Consider the following 17,940-nt stretch of genomic DNA (forward strand, 5'->3'; position numbering starts at 1 on the left):
GAGGAAAAAATAGGTAAATAAACAGAGAAAAATAGGTAATGAAGTAGAGAAAACAAAGTAGGTAAATAAATACAGAAAAAGAGGTAAATAAACTAGAGAAAAAAATAGATAAATAAATTAGAGGAAAAAATAGGTAAATAAACAGAGAAAAAATTTGTAAATAAATTAGAGAAAAAAATAGATAAAGAAATAGTGAAAAATAGGTAATGAAGTAGAGAATACAAACGAGGTAAATAAATACAGAAAATAGGTAAATAAATAGACAAAAATAGGTAAATTATCTAGAGAAAAATAGGTAAATAAATAGAGAAAACAAAAGAGGTAAATAAATTAGAGAAAAAAGTAGGTAAATAACTAGAGAAAAAATAGGTAAATAAATAGAGAAAAAGAGGTAAATAGGTAGAGAAAAAATAGGTAAATAAATAGAAAAAATAGGTAAATAAATCAAAGAAAAAAAGGTAAATAAAAAATAGGTAAATAAAATAGGAAAAAATAGGTAAATAAACAGAGAAAAATAGGTAAATAAGTAGAGAAAACAAAAGAGGTAAACAAATAGAGAAAAATAGGAAAATAAATAGAGAAAAAATAGGTAAATTATCTGGAGAAAAAATGGGTGTATAAATAGAGATAAATAGCTAAATAAATCAAAGAAAAAAGGTAAATAAAAAAATATGTAAAGAAATTAAAAGAAAAAATAGGTAAATAAACAGAGAAAAAATAGGAAAATAAATGAGAGAAAATATAGGTAAATGACTAGAGAAAGAATAGGTTAATAAATAGAGAAAAATAGGTAAATAAATAGAGAAAACAAAAGAGGTAAATAAATTAGAGAAAAAAGTAGGTAAATAACTAGAGAAAAAATAGGTAAATAAATAGAGAAAAAGAGGTAAATAGGTAGAGAAAAAATAGGTGTATAAATAGAGAAAATAGGTAAATAAACCAAAGGAAAAAAGGTAAATAAAAAATAGGTAAATAAATTAGAGGAAAAAATAGGTAAATAAACAGAGAAAAATAGGTAATGAAGTAGAGAAAACAAAGTAGGTAAATAAATACAGAGAAAAAGAGGTAAATAAACTAGAGAAAAAATAGGTGTATAAATAGAGAAAAATAGCTAATTAAAAAAAATAGGTAAATAAATAGAGGGAAAAAAGGTAAATAAATAGAGGAAACAAAGCAGGTAAATAAATAGAGAAAAAATAGGTAAATAAATTAGAGAAAAAAATAGATAAATAAATTAGAGGAAAAAATAGGTAAATAAACAGAGAAAAAATTTGTAAATAAATTAGAGAAAAAAATGGATAAAGAAATAGTGAAAAATAGGTAATGAAGTAGAGAATACAAACGGGGTAAATAAATACCGAAAATAGGTAAATAAATAGACAAAAATAGGTAAATAATTTAGAGCAAAAAAATAGGCAAATAAATAGAGAAAAATAGGTAATGAAGTAGAGAAATATAGGTGTATAAATTAGAGAAAGAAAGAGGTAAATAAATAGAAAAAAGTAAATGAATAGAGAAAAAATTGGAAAATAAATAGAGAAAAAATAGGTAAATAAATAGAGAAAAATAGGTAAATTATCTAGAGAAAAATAGGTAAATAAATAGAGAAAACAAAAGAGGTAAATAAATTAGAGAAAAAAGTAGGTAAATAACTAGAGAAAAAATAGGAAAATAAATGAGAGAAAATATAGGTAAATGACTAGAGAAAGAATAGGTAAATAAATAGAGAAAAATAGGTAAATAAATAGAGAAAATATAGGTGTATAAATTAGAGAAAAACAGAGGTAAATAAATAGAAAAAAGTAAATGAATAGAGAAAAAATTCGAAAATAAATAGAGGAAAAATAGGTAAATAAATAGAGAAAAATAGGTAAATTATCTAGAGAAAAATAGGTAAATAAATAGAGAAAACAAAAGAGGCAAATAAATAGAGAACAAATAGGTAAATAAATACAGAAAAATAGGTAAATTAGGTAGAGAAAAAATAGGTGTATAAATAGAGAAAATAGGTAAATAAACCAAAGGAAAAAAGGTAAATAAAAAATAGGTAAATAAATTAGAGGAAGAAATAGGTAAATAAACAGAGAAAAATAGGTAATGAAGTAGAGAAAACAAAGTAGGTAAATAAATACAGAAAATAGGTAAATAAATAGACAAAAATAGGTAAATAATTTAGAGAAAAAAATAGGCAAATAAATAGAGAAAAATAGGTAATGAAGTAGAGAAAATATAGGTGTATAAATTAGAGAAAGAAAGAGGTAAATAAATAGAAAAAAGTAAATGAATCGAGAAAAAATTGGAAAATAAATAGAGAAAAAATAGGTAAATAAATAGAGAAAAATAGGAAAATTATCTAGAGAAAAATAGGTAAATAAATAGAGAAAACAAAAGAGGTAAATAACTAGAGAAAAAATTGGTAAATAAATAGAGGATAAAAAGAGGTAACTAAATAGAGAAAAATAGGTAAATAAATAGAGAAAAAATAGGTAAATAAATAGAGAAAAAAGAGGTAAATAGGTAGAGAAAAATAGGTAAATAAATAGATAAAAAATAGGTAAATAAATCAAAGAAAAAAAGGTAAATAAAAAATAGGTAAATAAATTAAAGGGAAAAATAGGTAAATAAACAGAGAAAAAATACGTAAATAAATGAGAGAGAAAAATAGGTAAATATATAGAGAAAAAATAGGAAAATAAATAAGAAAACAAAAGAGGTAAATAAAACAGAAAAAATTGGGAAATAAATAGAGAAAAATAGGTAAATTAAGTAGAGAAAAAATAGGTGTATAATAGAGAAATATAGGTAAATAAATAGAGAAAATATAGGTGTATAAATTAGAGAAAGAAAGAGGTAAATAAATAGAAAAAAGTAAATGAATAGAGAAAAAATTGGAAAATAAATACAGAAAAAATAGGTAAATAAATAGAGAAAAATAGGTAAATTATCTAGAGAAAAATAGGTAAATAAATATAGAAAACAAAAGAGGTAACTAAATAGAGAAAAATAGGTAAATAAATTAGAGAAAAAAATAGATAAATAAATTAGAGGAAAAAATAGGTAAATAAACAGAGAAAAAATTTGTAAATAAATTAGAGAAAAAAATAGATAAAGAAATAGTGAAAAATAGGTAATGAAGTAGAGAATACAAAGGAGGTATATAAAAACAGAAAATAGGTAAATAAATAGAGAAATATAGGTACATAATTTAGAGAAAAAATAGGCAAATAAATAGAGAAAAATAGGTAATGAAGTAGAGAAAACAAAGTAGGTAAATAAATACAGAAAAAAGAGGTAAATAACTAGAGAAAAAATAGTTAAGTAAATAGAAAACAAAAGAGGTAAATAAATAGAGAAAAAATAGGTAAATAAAATAGGGAAAAATAGGTAAATAAATAAAAAATAGGTAAATAAAATAGGGAAAAATAGGTAAATAAACAGAGAAAAATAGGTAAATCCGTAGAGAAAAAAAAGAGGTAAACAATTAGAAAAAAAATAGGAAAATAAATAGAGAAAAATAGGTAAATTATCTGGAGAAAAAATGGATGTATAAATAGAGATAAATAGCTAAATAAATCAAAGAAAAAACGGTAAATAAAAAAATATGTAAAGAAATTAAAGGAAAAAATAGGTAAATAAACAGAGAAAAAATAGGAAAATAAATGAGAGAAAATATAGGTAAATGACTAGAGAAAGAATAGGTAAATAAATAGAGAAAAAGGTAAATAAATAGAGAAAACAAAGCAGGTAAATAAATAGAAGAAAAAATAGGTAAATAAATTAGAGAAAAAAATAGATAAATAAATTAGAGGAAAAAATAGGTAAACAAACAGAGAAAAAATTTGTAAATAAATTAGAGAAAAAAATAGATAAAGAAATAGTGAAAAATAGGTAATGAAGTAGAGAATACAACGAGGTAAATAAATACAGAAAATAGGTAAATAAATAGACAAAAATAGGTAAATAATTTAGAGAAGAAAATAGGCAAATAAATAGAGAAAAATAGGTAATGAAGTACAGAAAACAAAGTAGGTAAATAAATACAAAAAAAATAGATAAATAAATAGAGAAAAATAGGTAAATAAATTAGAGAAAAAAATAGATAAATAAATTAGAGGAAAAAATAAGTAAATAAACAAAGAAAAAATTTGTAAATAAATTAGAGAAAAAAATAGATAAAGAAATAGTGAAAAATAGGTAATGAAGTAGAGAATACAAACGAGGTAAATAAATACAGAAAATAGGTAAATAAATAGACAAAAATAGGTAAATAATTTCGAGAAAAAAATAGGCAAATAAATAGAGAAAAATAGGTAATGAAGTAGAGAAAATGTAGGTGTATAACTTAGAGAAAGAAAGAGGTAAATAAATAGAAAAAAGTAAATGAATAGAGAAAAAATTGGAAAATAAATAGGGAAAAAATAGGTAAATAAATAGAGGATAAAGAGAGGTAACTAAATAGAGAAAAATAGGTAAATAAATAGAGAAAAAATAGGTAAATAAATAGAGAAAAAAGAGGTAAATAGGTAGAGAAAAATAGGTAAATAAATAGATAAAAAATAGGTTTATAAATCAAAGAAAAAAAGGTAAATAAAAAATAGGTAAATAAAATAGGGAAAAATAGGTAAATAAACAAAGAAAAAATTTGTAAATAAATTAGAGGAAAAAATAGATAAAGAAATAGTGAAAAATAGGTAATGAAGTAGAGAATACAAACTAGGTAAATAAATACAGAAAATAGGTAAATAAATAGACAAAAATAGGTAAATAATTTAGAGAAGAAAATAGGCAAATAAATAGAGAAAAATAGGTAATGAAGTACAGAAAACAAAGTAGGTAAATAAATACAGAAGAAATAGATAAATAAATAGAGAAAAATAGGTAAATAAATTAGAGAAAAAAATAAATAAATAAATTAGAGGAAAAAATAGGTAAATAAAACAAAGAAAAAATTTGTAAATAAATTAGAGAAAAAAATAGATAAAGAAATAGTGAAAAATAGGTAATGAAGTAGAGAATACAACGAGGTAAATAAATACAGAAAATAGGTAAATAAATAGACAAAAATAGGTAAATAATTTCGAGAAAAAAATAGGCAAATAAATAGAGAAAAATAGGTAATGAAGTAGAGAAAATATAGGTGTATAACTTAGAGAAAGAAAGAGGTAAATAAATAGAAAAAAGTAAATGAATAGAGAAAAAATTGGAAAGTAAATAGAGAAAAATAGGTAAATAAATAGAGAAAACAAAAGAGGTAAATAAATTAGAGAAAAAAGTAGGTAAATAACTAGAGAAAAAATAGGTAAGTAAATAGAGAAAACAAAAGAGGTAAGTAACTAGAGAAAAATTGGTAAATAAATAGAGGATAAAAAGAGGTAACTAAATAGAGAAAAATAGGTAAATAAATACAGAAAAAATAGGTAAATAAATAGAGAAAAAAGAGGTAAATAGGTAGAGAAAAATAGGTAAATAAATAGATAAAAAATAGGTAAATAAATCAAAGAAAAAAAGGTAAATAAAAAAATAGGTAAATAAAATAGGGAAAAATAGGTAAATAAACAGAGAAAAATAGGTAAATAAGTAGAGAAAACAAAAGAGGTAAACAAATAGAGAAAAAATAGGAAAATAAATAGAGATAAAATAGGTAAATTATCTGGAGAAAAATGGGTGTATAAATAGAGATAAATAGCTAAATAAATCAAAGAAAAAAGGTAAATAAAAAAATATGTAAAGAAATTAAAGGAAAAAATAGGCAAATAAACAGAGAAAAAATAGGAAAATAAATGAGGGAAAATATCGGTAAATGACTAGAGAAAGAATAGGTAAATAAATAGAGAAAATAGGTAAATAAATAGACAAAAATAGGTAAATAATTAAGAGAAAAGAATAGGCAAATAAATAGAGAAAAATAGGTAATGAAGTAGAGAAAATATAGGTGTATAAATTAGAGAAAGAAAGAGGTAAATAAATAGAAAAAAGTAAATGAATAGAGAAAAAATTGGAAAATAAATAGAGAAAAAATAGGTAAATAAATAGAGAAAAATAGGTAAATTATCTAGAGAAAAAATAGGTAAATAAATAGAGAAAACAAAAGAGGTAAATAAATTAGAGAAAAAAGTAGGTAAATAACTAGAGAAAAAATAGGTAAGTAAATAGAGAAAACAAAGAGGTAAATAACTAGCGAAAAAATTGGTAAATAAATAGAGGATAAAAAGAGGTAACTAAATAGAGAAAAATAGGTAAATAAATACAGAAAAATAGGTGAATAAATAGAGAAAAAAGAGGTAAATAGGTAGAGAAAAATAGGTAAATAAATAGATAAAAAATAGGTAAATAAATCAAAGAAAAAAAGGTAAATAAAAAATAGGTAAATAAAATAGGGAAAAATACGTAAATAAGCAGAGAAAATAGGTAAATAAGTAGAGAAAACAAAAGAGGTAAACAAATAGAGAAAAAATAGGTAAATTATCTAGAGAAAAATAGGTAAATAAATATAGAAAACAAAAGAGGTAACTAAATAGAGAAAAAATAGGTAAATAAATACAGAAAAATAGGTAAATTAGGTAGAGAAAAAATAGGTGTATAAATAGAGAAAAATAGGTAATGAAGTAGGGAAAACAAAGTAGGTAAATAAATACAGAAAAAAGAGGTAAATAACTAGAGAAAAAATAGTTAAGTAAATAGAGAAAACAAAAGAGGTAAATCAATAGAGAAAAAATAGGTAAATAAAATAGGGAAAAATAGGTAAATAAACAGAGAAAAAATAGGTAAATAAAATAGGGAAAAATATGTAAATAAACAGAGAAAAATAGGTAAATAAGTAGAGAAAACAAAAGAGGTAAACAAATAGAGAACAAATAGGAAAATAAATAGAGAAAAAATAGGTAAATTATCTGGAGAAAAAATGGGTGTATATATAGAGATAAATAGCTAAATAAATCAAAGAAAAAAAGGTAAATAAAAAAATATGTAAAGAAATTAAAGGAAAAAATAGGTAAATAAACAGAGAAAAAATAGGAAAATAAATGAGAGAAAATATAGGTAAATGACTAGAGAAACAATAGGTAAATTAAATAGAGAAAAATAGGTAAATAAATAGAGAAAATATAGGTGTATAAATTAGAGAAAGAAAGAGGTAAATAAATAGAAAAAAGTAAATGAATAGAAAAAAAATTCGAAAATAAATAGAGGAAAAATAGGTAAATAAATAGAGAAAAATAGGTAAATTATCTAGAGAAAAATAGGTAAATAAATAGAGAAAACAAAAGAGGCAAATAAATAGAGAACAAATAGGTAAATAAATACAGAAAAATAGGTAAATTAGGTAGAGAAAAAATAGGTGTATAAATAGAGAAAAATAGGTAAATAAACCAAAGGAAAAAAGGTAAATAAAAAATAGGTAAGTAAATTAGAGGAAAAAATAGGTAAATAAACAGAGAAAAAATTAGTAAATAAATTAGAGAAAATATAGATAAAGAAATAGTGAAAAATAGGTAATGAAGTACAGAATACAAAGGAGGTAAATAAATACAGAAAATAGGTAAATAAATAGACAAAAATAGGTAAATAATTTAGAGAAGAAAATAGGCAAATAAATAGAGAAAAATAGGTAATGAAGTACAGAAAACAAAGTAGGTAAATAAATACAGAAACAATAGATAAATAAATAGAGAAAAGTAGGTAAATAAATTAGAGAAAAAAAATAGATAAATAAATTAGAGGAAAAAATAGGTAAATAAACAGAGAAAAAATTTGTAAATAAATTAGAGAAAAAAATAGATAAAGAAATAGTGAAAAATAGGTAATGAAGTAGAGAATACAAAGGAGGTAAATAAATACAGAAAAAAGAGGTAAGTAACTAGAGAAAAAATAGGTAAATAAATAGAGAAAAAGTAGGTAAATATAATAGAGAAAAAGTAGCTAAATAAACAGAGAAAAAATAGGTAAATAAATTACAGAAAAAAATAGATAAAGAAATAGTGAAAAATAGGTAATGAAGTAGAGAATACAAAGCAGGTAAATAAAAACAGAAAATAGGTAAAGAAATAGAGAAAAATAGGTACAAAATTTAGAGAAAAAAATAGGCAAATAAATAGAGAAAAATAGGTAATGAAGTAGAGAGAAAACAAAGTAGGTAAATAAATACAGAAAAAAGAGGTAAATAACTAGAGAAAAAATAGTTAAGTAGATAGAGAAAACAAAAGAGGTAAATAAATAGAGAAAAAATAGGTAAATAAAATAGGGAAAAATAGGTAAATAAATAAAAAATAGGTAAATAAAATAGGGAAAAATAGGTAAATAAACAGAGAAAAATAGGCAAATCAGTAGAGAAAACAAAAGAGGTAAACAATTAGAAAAAAAATAGGAAAATAAATAGAGAAAAATAGGTAAATTATCTGGAGAAAAAATGGATGTATAAATAGAGATAAATAGCTAAATAAATCAAAGAAAAAACGGTAAATAAAAAAATATGTAAAGAAATTAAAGGAAAAAATAGGTAAATAAACAGAGAAAAAATAGGAAAATAAATGAGAGAAAATATAGGTAAATGACTAGAGAAAGAATAGGTAAATAAATAGAGAAAAAGGTAAATAAATAGAGAAAACAAAGCAGGTAAATAAATAGAGAAAAAATAGGTAAATAAATTAGAGAAAAAAATAGATAAAAAAATTAGAGGAAAAAATAGGTAAATAAACAAAGAAAAAATTTGTAAATAAATTAGAGAAAAAAATAGATAAAGAAATAGTGAAAAATAGGTAATGAAGTAGAGAATACAACGAGGTAAATAAATACAGAAAATAGGTAAATAAATAGACAAAAATAGGTAAATAATTTAGAGAAGAAAATAGGCAAATAAATAGAGAAAAATAGGTAATGAAGTACAGAAAACAAAGTAGGTAAATAAATACAAAAAAAATAGATAAATAAATAGAGAAAAATAGGTAAATAAATTAGAGAAAAAAATAGATAAATAAATTAGAGGAAAAAATAGGTAAATAAACAAAGAAAAAATTTGTAAATAAATTAGAGAAAAAAATAGATAAAGAAATAGTGAAAAATAGGTAATGAAGTAGAGAATACAAACGAGGTAAATAAATACAGAAAATAGGTAAATAAATAGACAAAAATAGGTAAATAATTTCGAGAAAAAAATAGGCAAATAAATAGAGAAAAATAGGTAATGAAGTAGAGAAAATGTAGGTGTATAACTTAGAGAAAGAAAGAGGTAAATAAATAGAAAAAAGTAAATGAATAGAGAAAAAATTGGAAAATAAATAGGGAAAAAATAGGTAAATAAATAGAGGATAAAGAGAGGTAACTAAATAGAGAAAAATAGGTAAATAAATAGAGAAAAAATAGGTAAATAAATAGAGAAAAAAGAGGTAAATAGGTAGAGAAAAATAGGTAAATAAATAGATAAAAAATAGGTTTATAAATCAAAGAAAAAAAGGTAAATAAAAAATAGGTAAATAAAATAGGGAAAAATAGGTAAATAAACAAAGAAAAAATTTGTAAATAAATTAGAGGAAAAAATAGATAAAGAAATAGTGAAAAATAGGTAATGAAGTAGAGAATACAAACTAGGTAAATAAATACAGAAAATAGGTAAATAAATAGACAAAAATAGGTAAATAATTTAGAGAAGAAAATAGGCAAATAAATAGAGAAAAATAGGTAATGAAGTACAGAAAACAAAGTAGGTAAATAAATACAGAAGAAATAGATAAATAAATAGAGAAAAATAGGTAAATAAATTAGAGAAAAAAATAAATAAATAAATTAGAGGAAAAAATAGGTAAATAAACAAAGAAAAAATTTGTAAATAAATTAGAGAAAAAAATAGATAAAGAAATAGTGAAAAATAGGTAATGAAGTAGAGAATACAACGAGGTAAATAAATACAGAAAATAGGTAAATAAATAGACAAAAATAGGTAAATAATTTCGAGAAAAAAATAGGCAAATAAATAGAGAAAAATAGGTAATGAAGTAGAGAAAATATAGGTGTATAACTTAGAGAAAGAAAGAGGTAAATAAATAGAAAAAAGTAAATGAATAGAGAAAAAATTGGAAAGTAAATAGAGAAAAATAGGTAAATAAATAGAGAAAACAAAAGAGGTAAATAAATTAGAGAAAAAAGTAGGTAAATAACTAGAGAAAAATAGGTAAGTAAATAGAGAAAACAAAAGAGGTAAATAACTAGAGAAAAAATTGGTAAATAAATAGAGGATAAAAAGAGGTAACTAAATAGAGAAAAATAGGTAAATAAATACAGAAAAAATAGGTAAATAAATAGAGAAAAAAGAGGTAAATAGGTAGAGAAAAATAGGTAAATAAATAGATAAAAAATAGGTAAATAAATCAAAGAAAAAAAGGTAAATAAAAAATAGGTAAATAAAATAGGGAAAAATAGGTAAATAAACAGAGAAAAATAGGTAAATAAGTAGAGAAAACAAAAGAGGTAAACAAATAGAGAAAAAATAGGAAAATAAATAGAGATAAAATAGGTAAATTATCTGGAGAAAAAATGGGTGTATAAATAGAGATAAATAGCTAAATAAATCAAAGAAAAAAAGGTAAATAAAAAAATATGTAAAGAAATTAAAGGAAAAAATAGGTAAATAAACAGAGAAAAAATAGGAAAATAAATGAGGGAAAATATCGGTAAATGACTAGAGAAAGAATAGGTAAATAAATAGAGAAAATAGGTAAATAAATAGACAAAAATAGGTAAATAATTAAGAGAAAAGAATAGGCAAATAAATAGAGAAAAATAGGTAATGAAGTAGAGAAAATATAGGTGTATAAATTAGAGAAAGAAAGAGGTAAATAAATAGAAAAAAGTAAATGAATAGAGAAAAAATTGGAAAATAAATAGAGAAAAAATAGGTAAATAAATAGAGAAAAATAGGTAAATTATCTAGAGAAAAATAGGTAAATAAATAGAGAAAACAATAGAGGTAAATAAATTAGAGAAAAAAGTAGGTAAATAACTAGAGAAAAAATAGGTAAGTAAATAGAGAAAACAAAAGAGGTAAATAACTAGCGAAAAAATTGGTAAATAAATAGAGGATAAAAAGAGGTAACTAAATAGAGAAAAATAGGTAAATAAATACAGAAAAATAGGTGAATAAATAGAGAAAAAAGAGGTAAATAGGTAGAGAAAAATAGGTAAATAAATAGATAAAAAATAGGTAAATAAATCAAAGAAAAAAAGGTAAATAAAAAATAGGTAAATAAAATAGGGAAAAATACGTAAATAAGCTGAGAAAAATAGGTAAATAAGTAGAGAAAACAAAAGAGGTAAACAAATAGAGAAAAAATAGGTAAATTATCTAGAGAAAAATAGGTAAATAAATATAGAAAACAAAAGAGGTAACTAAATAGAGAAAAAATAGGTAAATAAATACAGAAAAATAGGTAAATTAGGTAGAGAAAAAATAGGTGTATAAATAGAGAAAAATAGGTAATGAAGTAGAGAAAACAAAGTAGGTAAATAAATACAGAAAAAAGAGGTAAATAACTAGAGAAAAAAATAGTTAAGTAAATAGAGAAAACAAAAGAGGTAAATCAATAGAGAAAAAATAGGTAAATAAAATAGGGAAAAATAGGTAAATAAACAGAGAAAAAATAGGTAAATAAAATAGGGAAAAATAGGTAAATAAACAGAGAAAAATAGGTAAATAAGTAGAGAAAACAAAAGAGGTAAACAAATAGAGAACAAATAGGAAAATAAATAGAGAAAAAATAGGTAAATTATCTGGAGAAAAAATGGGTGTATATATAGAGATAAATAGCTAAATAAATCAAAGAAAAAAAGGTAAATAAAAAAATATGTAAAGAAATTAGAGGAAAAAATAGGTAAATATGTGAGAAAGAAAAATGCGTAAATAACTAGAGAAAAAATTGGTAACTAAATAGAGAAAAATAGGTAAATAAATAGAGAAAAATAGGTAAATAAAATAGGGAAAAATAGGTAAATAAACAGAGAAAAATAGGTAATGAAGTACAGAAAACAAAGTAGGTAAATAAATACAGAAAAAATAGATAAATATAGAGAAAAATAGGTAAATAAATTAGAGAAAAAAATAGATAAATAAATTAGAGGAAAAAATAGGTAAATAAACAAAGAAAAAATTTGTAAATAAATTAGAGAAAAAAATAGATAAAGAAATAGTGAAAAATAGGTAATGAAGTAGAGAATACAAACGAGGTAAATAAATACAGAAAATAGGTAAATAAATAGACAAAAATAGGTAAATAATTTAGAGAAAAAAATAGGCAAATAAATAGAGAAAAATAGGTAATGAAGTAGAGAAAATATAGGTGTATAAATTAGAGAAAGAAAGAGGTAAATAAATAGAAAAAAAGTAAATGAATAGAGAAAAAATTGGAAAATAAATAGAGAAAAATAGGTAAATTATCTAGAGAAAAATAGGTAAATAAATAGAGAAAACAAAAGAGGTAAATAACTAGAGAAAAAATTGGTAAATAAATAGAGGATAAAAAGAGGTAACTAAATAGAGAAAAATAGGTGAATAAATAGAGAAAAAATAGGTAAATAAATAGAGAAAAAAGATGTAAATAGGTAGAGAAAAATAGGTAAATAAATAGATAAAAAATAGGTAAATAAATAGAGAAAAAGATGTAAATAGGTAGAGAAAAATAGGTAAATAAATAGATAAAAAATAGGTAAATAAATAGAGAAAAAAGATGTAAATAGGTACAGAAAAATAGGTAAATAAATAGATAAAAAATAGGTAAATAAATCAAAGAAAAAAAGGTAAATAAAAAATAGGTAAATAAAATAGGGAAAAATAGGTAAATAAGCAGAGAAAAATAGGTAAATAAGTAGAGAAAACAAAAGAGGTAAACAAATAGAGAAAAAATAGGAAAATAAATAGAGAAAAAATAGGTAAATTATCTGGAGAAAAAATGGGTGTATAAATAGAGAAAACAAAAGAGGCAAATAAATAGAGAACAAATAGGTAAATAAATACAGAAAAATAGGTAAATTAGGTAGAGAAAAAATAGGTGTATAAATAGAGAAAAGTAGGTAAATAAACCAAAGGAAAAAAGGTAAATAAAAAATAGGTAAATAAATTAGAGGAAAAAATAGGTAAATAAACAGAGAAAAATAGGTAATGAAGTAGAGAAAACGAAGTAGGTAAATAAATACAGGAAAAAAGAGGTAAATAAACTAGAGAAAAAATAGGTGTATAAATAGAGAAAAATAGCTAATTAAAAAAAATAGGTAAATAAATAGAGGGAAAAAAGGTAAATAAATAGAGAAAACAAAGCAGGTAAATAAATAGAGAAAAATAGGTAAATAAATTAGAGAAAAAAATAGATAAATAAATTAGAGGAAAAAATAGGTAAATAAACAGAGAAAAAATTTGTAAATAAATTAGAGAAAAAAATAGATAAAGAAATAGTGAAAAATAGGTAATGAAGTAGAGAATACAAAGGAGGTAAATAAATACAGAAAATAGGTAAATAAATAGACAAAAATAGGTAAATAATTTAGAGAAGAAAATAGGCAAATAAATAGAGAAAAATAGGTAATGAAGTACAGAAAACAAAGTAGGTAAATAAATACAGAAAAAATAGATAAATAAATACAGAAAAATAGGTAAATAAATTAGAGAAAAAAATAGATAAATAAATTAGAGGAAAAAATAGGTAAATAAACGAAGAAAAAAATTTGTAAATAAATTAGAGAAAAAAATAGATAAAGAAATAGTGAAAAATAGGTAATGAAGTAGAGAATACAACGAGGTAAATAAATACAGAAAATAGGTAAATAAATAGACAAAAATAGGTAAATAATTTCGAGAAAAAAATAGGCAAATAAATAGAGAAAAATAGGTAATGAAGTAGAGAAAATATAGGTGTATAACTTAGAGAAAGAAAGAGGTAAATAAATAGAAAAAAGTAAATGAATAGAGAAAAAATTGGAAAATAAATAGAGAAAAAATAGGTAAATAAATAGAGGATAAAGAGAGGTAACTAAATAGAGAAAAATAGGTAAATAAATAGAGAAAAAATAGGTAAATAAATAGAGAAAAAAGAGGTAAATAGGTAGAGAAAAATAGGTAAATAAATAGATAAAAAATAGGTATATAAATCAAAGAAAAAAAGGTAAATAAAAAATAGGTAAATAAAATAGGGAAAAATAGGTAAATAAACAAAGAAAAAATTTGTAAATAAATTAGAGAAAAAAATAGATAAAGAAATAGTGAAAAATAGGTAATGAAGTAGAGAATACAAACTAGGTAAATAAATACAGAAAATAGGTAAATAAATAGACAAAAATAGGTAAATAATTTAGAGAAGAAAATAGGCAAATAAATAGAGAAAAATAGGTAATGAAGTACAGAAAACAAAGTAGGTAAATAAATACAGAAGAAATAGATAAATAAATAGAGAAAAATAGGTAAATAAATTAGAGAAAAAAATAAATAAATAAATTAGAGGAAAAAATAGGTAAATATACAAAGAAAAAATTTGTAAATAAATTAGAGAAAAAAATAGATAAAGAAATAGTGAAAAATAGGTAATGAAGTAGAGAATACAACGAGGTAAATAAATACAGAAAATATGTAAATAAATAGACAAAAATAGGTAAATAATTTCGAGAAAAAAATAGGCAAATAAATAGAGAAAAATAGGTAATGAAGTAGAGAAAATATAGGTGTATAACTTAGAGAAAGAAAGAGGTAAATAAATAGAAAAAAGTAAATGAATAGAGAAAAAATTGGAAAATAAATAGAGAAAAAATAGGTAAATAAATAGAGAAAAATAGGTAAATTATCTAGAGAAAAATAGGTAAATAAATAGAGAAAACAAAAGAGGTAAATAAATTAGAGAAAAAAGTAGGTAAATAACTAGAGAAAAAATAGGTAAGTAAATAGAGAAAACAAAAGAGGTAAATAACTAGAGAAAAAATTGGTAAATAAATAGAGGATAAAAAGAGGTAAATAAATAGAGAAAAATAGGTAAATAAATAGAGAAAAAATAGGTAAATAAATAGAGAAAAAAGAGGTAAATAGGTAGAGAAAAATAGGTAAATAAATAGATAAAAAATAGGTAAATAAATCAAAGAAAAAAAGGTAAATAAAAAATAGGTAAATAAAATAGGGAAAAATAGGTAAATAAACAAAGAAAAAATTTGTAAATAAATTAGAGGAAAAAATAGATAAAGAAATAGTGAAAAATAGGTAATGAAGTAGAGAATACAAACTAGGTAAATAAATACAGAAAATAGGAAAATAAATAGACAAAAATAGGTAAATAATTAAGAGAAAAAAGTAGGCAAATAAATAGAGAAAAATAGGTAATGAAGTAGAGAAAATATAGGTGTATAAATTAGAGAAAGAAAGAGGTAAATAAATAGAAAAAAGTAAATGAATAGAGAAAAAATTGGGAAATAAATAGAGAAAAAATAGGTAAATAAATAGAGAAAAATAGGTAAATTATCTGGAGAAAAAATGGGTGTATATATAGAGATAAATTGCTAAATAAATCAAAGAAATAAAGGTAAATAAAAAAATATGTAAAGAAATTAGAGGAAAAAATAGGTAAATATGTGAGAAAGAAAAATGCGTAAATAACTAGAGAAAAAATTGGTAACTAAATAGAGAAAAATAGGTAAATAAATAGAGAAAAATAGGTAAATAAAATAGGGAAAAATAGGTAAATAAACAGAGAAAAATAGGTAATGAAGTACAGAAAACAAAGTAGGTAACTAAATACAGAAAAAATAGATAAATAAATAGAGAAAAATAGGTAAATAAATTAGAGAAAAAAATAGATAAATAAATTAGAGGAAAAATAGGTAAATAAACAAAGAAAAAATTTGTAAATAAATTAGAGAAAAAAATAGATAAAGAAATAGTGAAAAATAGGTAATGAAGTAGAGAATACAAACGAGGTAAAGAAATACAGAAAATAGGTAAATAAATAGACAAAAATAGGTAAATAATTTAGAGAAAAAAATAGGCAAATAAATAGAGAAAAATAGGTAATGAAGTAGAGAAAATATAGGTGTATAAATCAGAGAAAGAAAGAGGTAAATAAATAGAAAAAAGTAAATGAATAGAGAAAAAATTGGAAAATAAATAGAGGAAAAATAGGTAAATAAATAGAGAAAAATAGGTAAATTATCTAGAGAAAAATAGGTAAATAAATAGAGAAAACAAAAGAGGTAAATAACTAGAGAAAAAATTGGTAAATAAATAGAGGATAAAAAGAGGTAACTAAATAGAGAAAAATAGGTAAATAAATAGAGAAAAAATAGGTAAATAAATAGAGAAAAAAGATGTAAATAAATAGAGAAAAAAGATGTAAATAGGTACAGAAAAATAGGTAAATAAATAGATAAAAAATAGGTAAATAAATAGAGAAAAAAGATGTAAATAGGTAGAGAAAAATAGGTAAATAAATAGATAAAAAATAGGTAAATAAATCAAAGAAAAAAAGGTAAATAAAAAATAGGTAAATAAAATAGGGAAAAATAGGTAAATAAGCAGAGAAAAATAGGTAAATAAGTAGAGAAAACAAAAGAGGTAAACAAATAGGGAAAAAATAGGAAAATAAATAGAGAAAAAATAGGTAAATTATCTGGAGAAAAAATGGGTGTATAAATAGAGAAAACAAAAGAGGCAAATAAATAGAGAACAAATAGGTAAATAAATACAGAAAAATAGGTAAATTAGGTAGAGAAAAAATAGGTGTATAAATAGAGAAAAGTAGGTAAATAAACCAAAGGAAAAAAGGTAAATAAAAAATAGGTAAATAAATTAGAGGAAAAAATAGGTAAATAAACAGAGAAAAATAGGTAATGAAGTAGAGAAAACGAAGTAGGTAAATAAATACAGGAAAAAAGAGGTAAATAAACTAGAGAAAAAATAGGTGTATAAATAGAGAAAAATAGCTAATTAAAAAAAATAGGTAAATAAATAGAGGGAAAAAAGGTAAATAAATAGAGAAAACAAAGCAGGTAAATAAATAGAGAAAAATAGGTAAATAAATTAGAGAAAAAAATAGATAAATAAATTAGAGGAAAAAATAGGTAAATAAACAGAGAAAAAATAGGTAAATAAATCAAAGAAAAAAAGGTAAATAAAAAATAGGTAAATAAAATAGGGAAAAATAGGTAAATATATAGAGAAAAAATAGGTGTATAAATAGAGAAAAATAGGTAATGAAGTAGAGAAAACAAAGTAGGTAAATAAATACAGAAAAAAGAGGTAAATAACTAGAGAAAAAATAGTTAAGTAAATAGAGAAAACAAAAGAGGTAAATCAATAGAGAAAAAATAGGTAAATAAAATAGGGAAAAATAGGTAAATAAACAGAGAAAAAATAGGTAAATAAAATAGGGAAAAATAGGTAAATAAACAGAGAAAAATAGGTAAATAAGTAGAGAAAACAAAAGAGGTAAACAAATAGAGAACAAATAGGAAAATAAATAGAGAAAAAATAGGTAAATTATCTGGAGAAAAAATGGGTGTATATATAGAGATAAATAGCTAAATAAATCAAAGAAATAAAGGTAAATAAAAAAATATGTAAAGAAATTAGAGGAAAAAATAGGTAAATATGTGAGAAAGAAAAATGCGTAAATAACTAGAGAAAAAATTGGTAACTAAATAGAGAAAAATAGGTAAATAAATAGAGAAAAATAGGTAAATAAAATAGGGAAAAATAGGTAAATAAACAGAGAAAAATAGGTAATGAAGTACAGAAAACAAAGTAGGTAACTAAATACAGAAAAAATAGATAAATAAATAGAGAAAAATAGGTAAATAAATTAGAGAAAAAAATAGATAAATAAATTAGAGGAAAAATAGGTAAATAAACAAAGAAAAAATTTGTAAATAAATTAGAGAAAAAATAGATAAAGAAATAGTGAAAAATAGGTAATGAAGTAGAGAATACAA

General features: G+C 21.3%; 3 long non-coding RNA genes across 5 annotated transcripts; all 3 read left to right on the forward strand.

The window, feature by feature from the left end:
* Positions 1–457: 457 nt before the first annotated feature.
* On the forward strand, positions 458–13,296 carry LOC143378117 (uncharacterized). Of its 3 annotated transcripts, none has more exons than XR_013087616.1 (4): positions 1,494–2,233; positions 7,242–10,458; positions 11,324–11,395; positions 12,913–13,296. It is a non-coding gene; the product is annotated as an uncharacterized LOC143378117 (long non-coding RNA). The 3 variants fall into 3 exon arrangements; XR_013087617.1 differs by lacking the exon at positions 1,494–2,233 and adding an exon at positions 3,931–5,137; XR_013087618.1 differs by lacking the exons at positions 1,494–2,233; positions 7,242–10,458; positions 11,324–11,395 and adding an exon at positions 458–589.
* LOC143378119 (uncharacterized) lies at positions 6,083–6,963 on the forward strand. The gene is made up of 2 exons (XR_013087620.1): positions 6,083–6,189; positions 6,481–6,963. It is a non-coding gene; the product is annotated as an uncharacterized LOC143378119 (long non-coding RNA).
* A 3,214-nt stretch (positions 13,297–16,510) lies between the features above and the next one.
* On the forward strand, positions 16,511–17,434 carry LOC143378118 (uncharacterized). Its single transcript, XR_013087619.1, has 2 exons — positions 16,511–16,729; positions 17,178–17,434. It is a non-coding gene; the product is annotated as an uncharacterized LOC143378118 (long non-coding RNA).
* The last annotated feature ends 506 nt before the right edge of the window (positions 17,435–17,940 follow it).

The sequence above is a fragment of the Andrena cerasifolii genome, unplaced genomic scaffold (assembly GCF_050908995.1).
Source record: "Andrena cerasifolii isolate SP2316 unplaced genomic scaffold, iyAndCera1_principal scaffold0340, whole genome shotgun sequence".
Taxonomy (NCBI): Eukaryota; Metazoa; Arthropoda; class Insecta; order Hymenoptera; family Andrenidae; genus Andrena; species Andrena cerasifolii.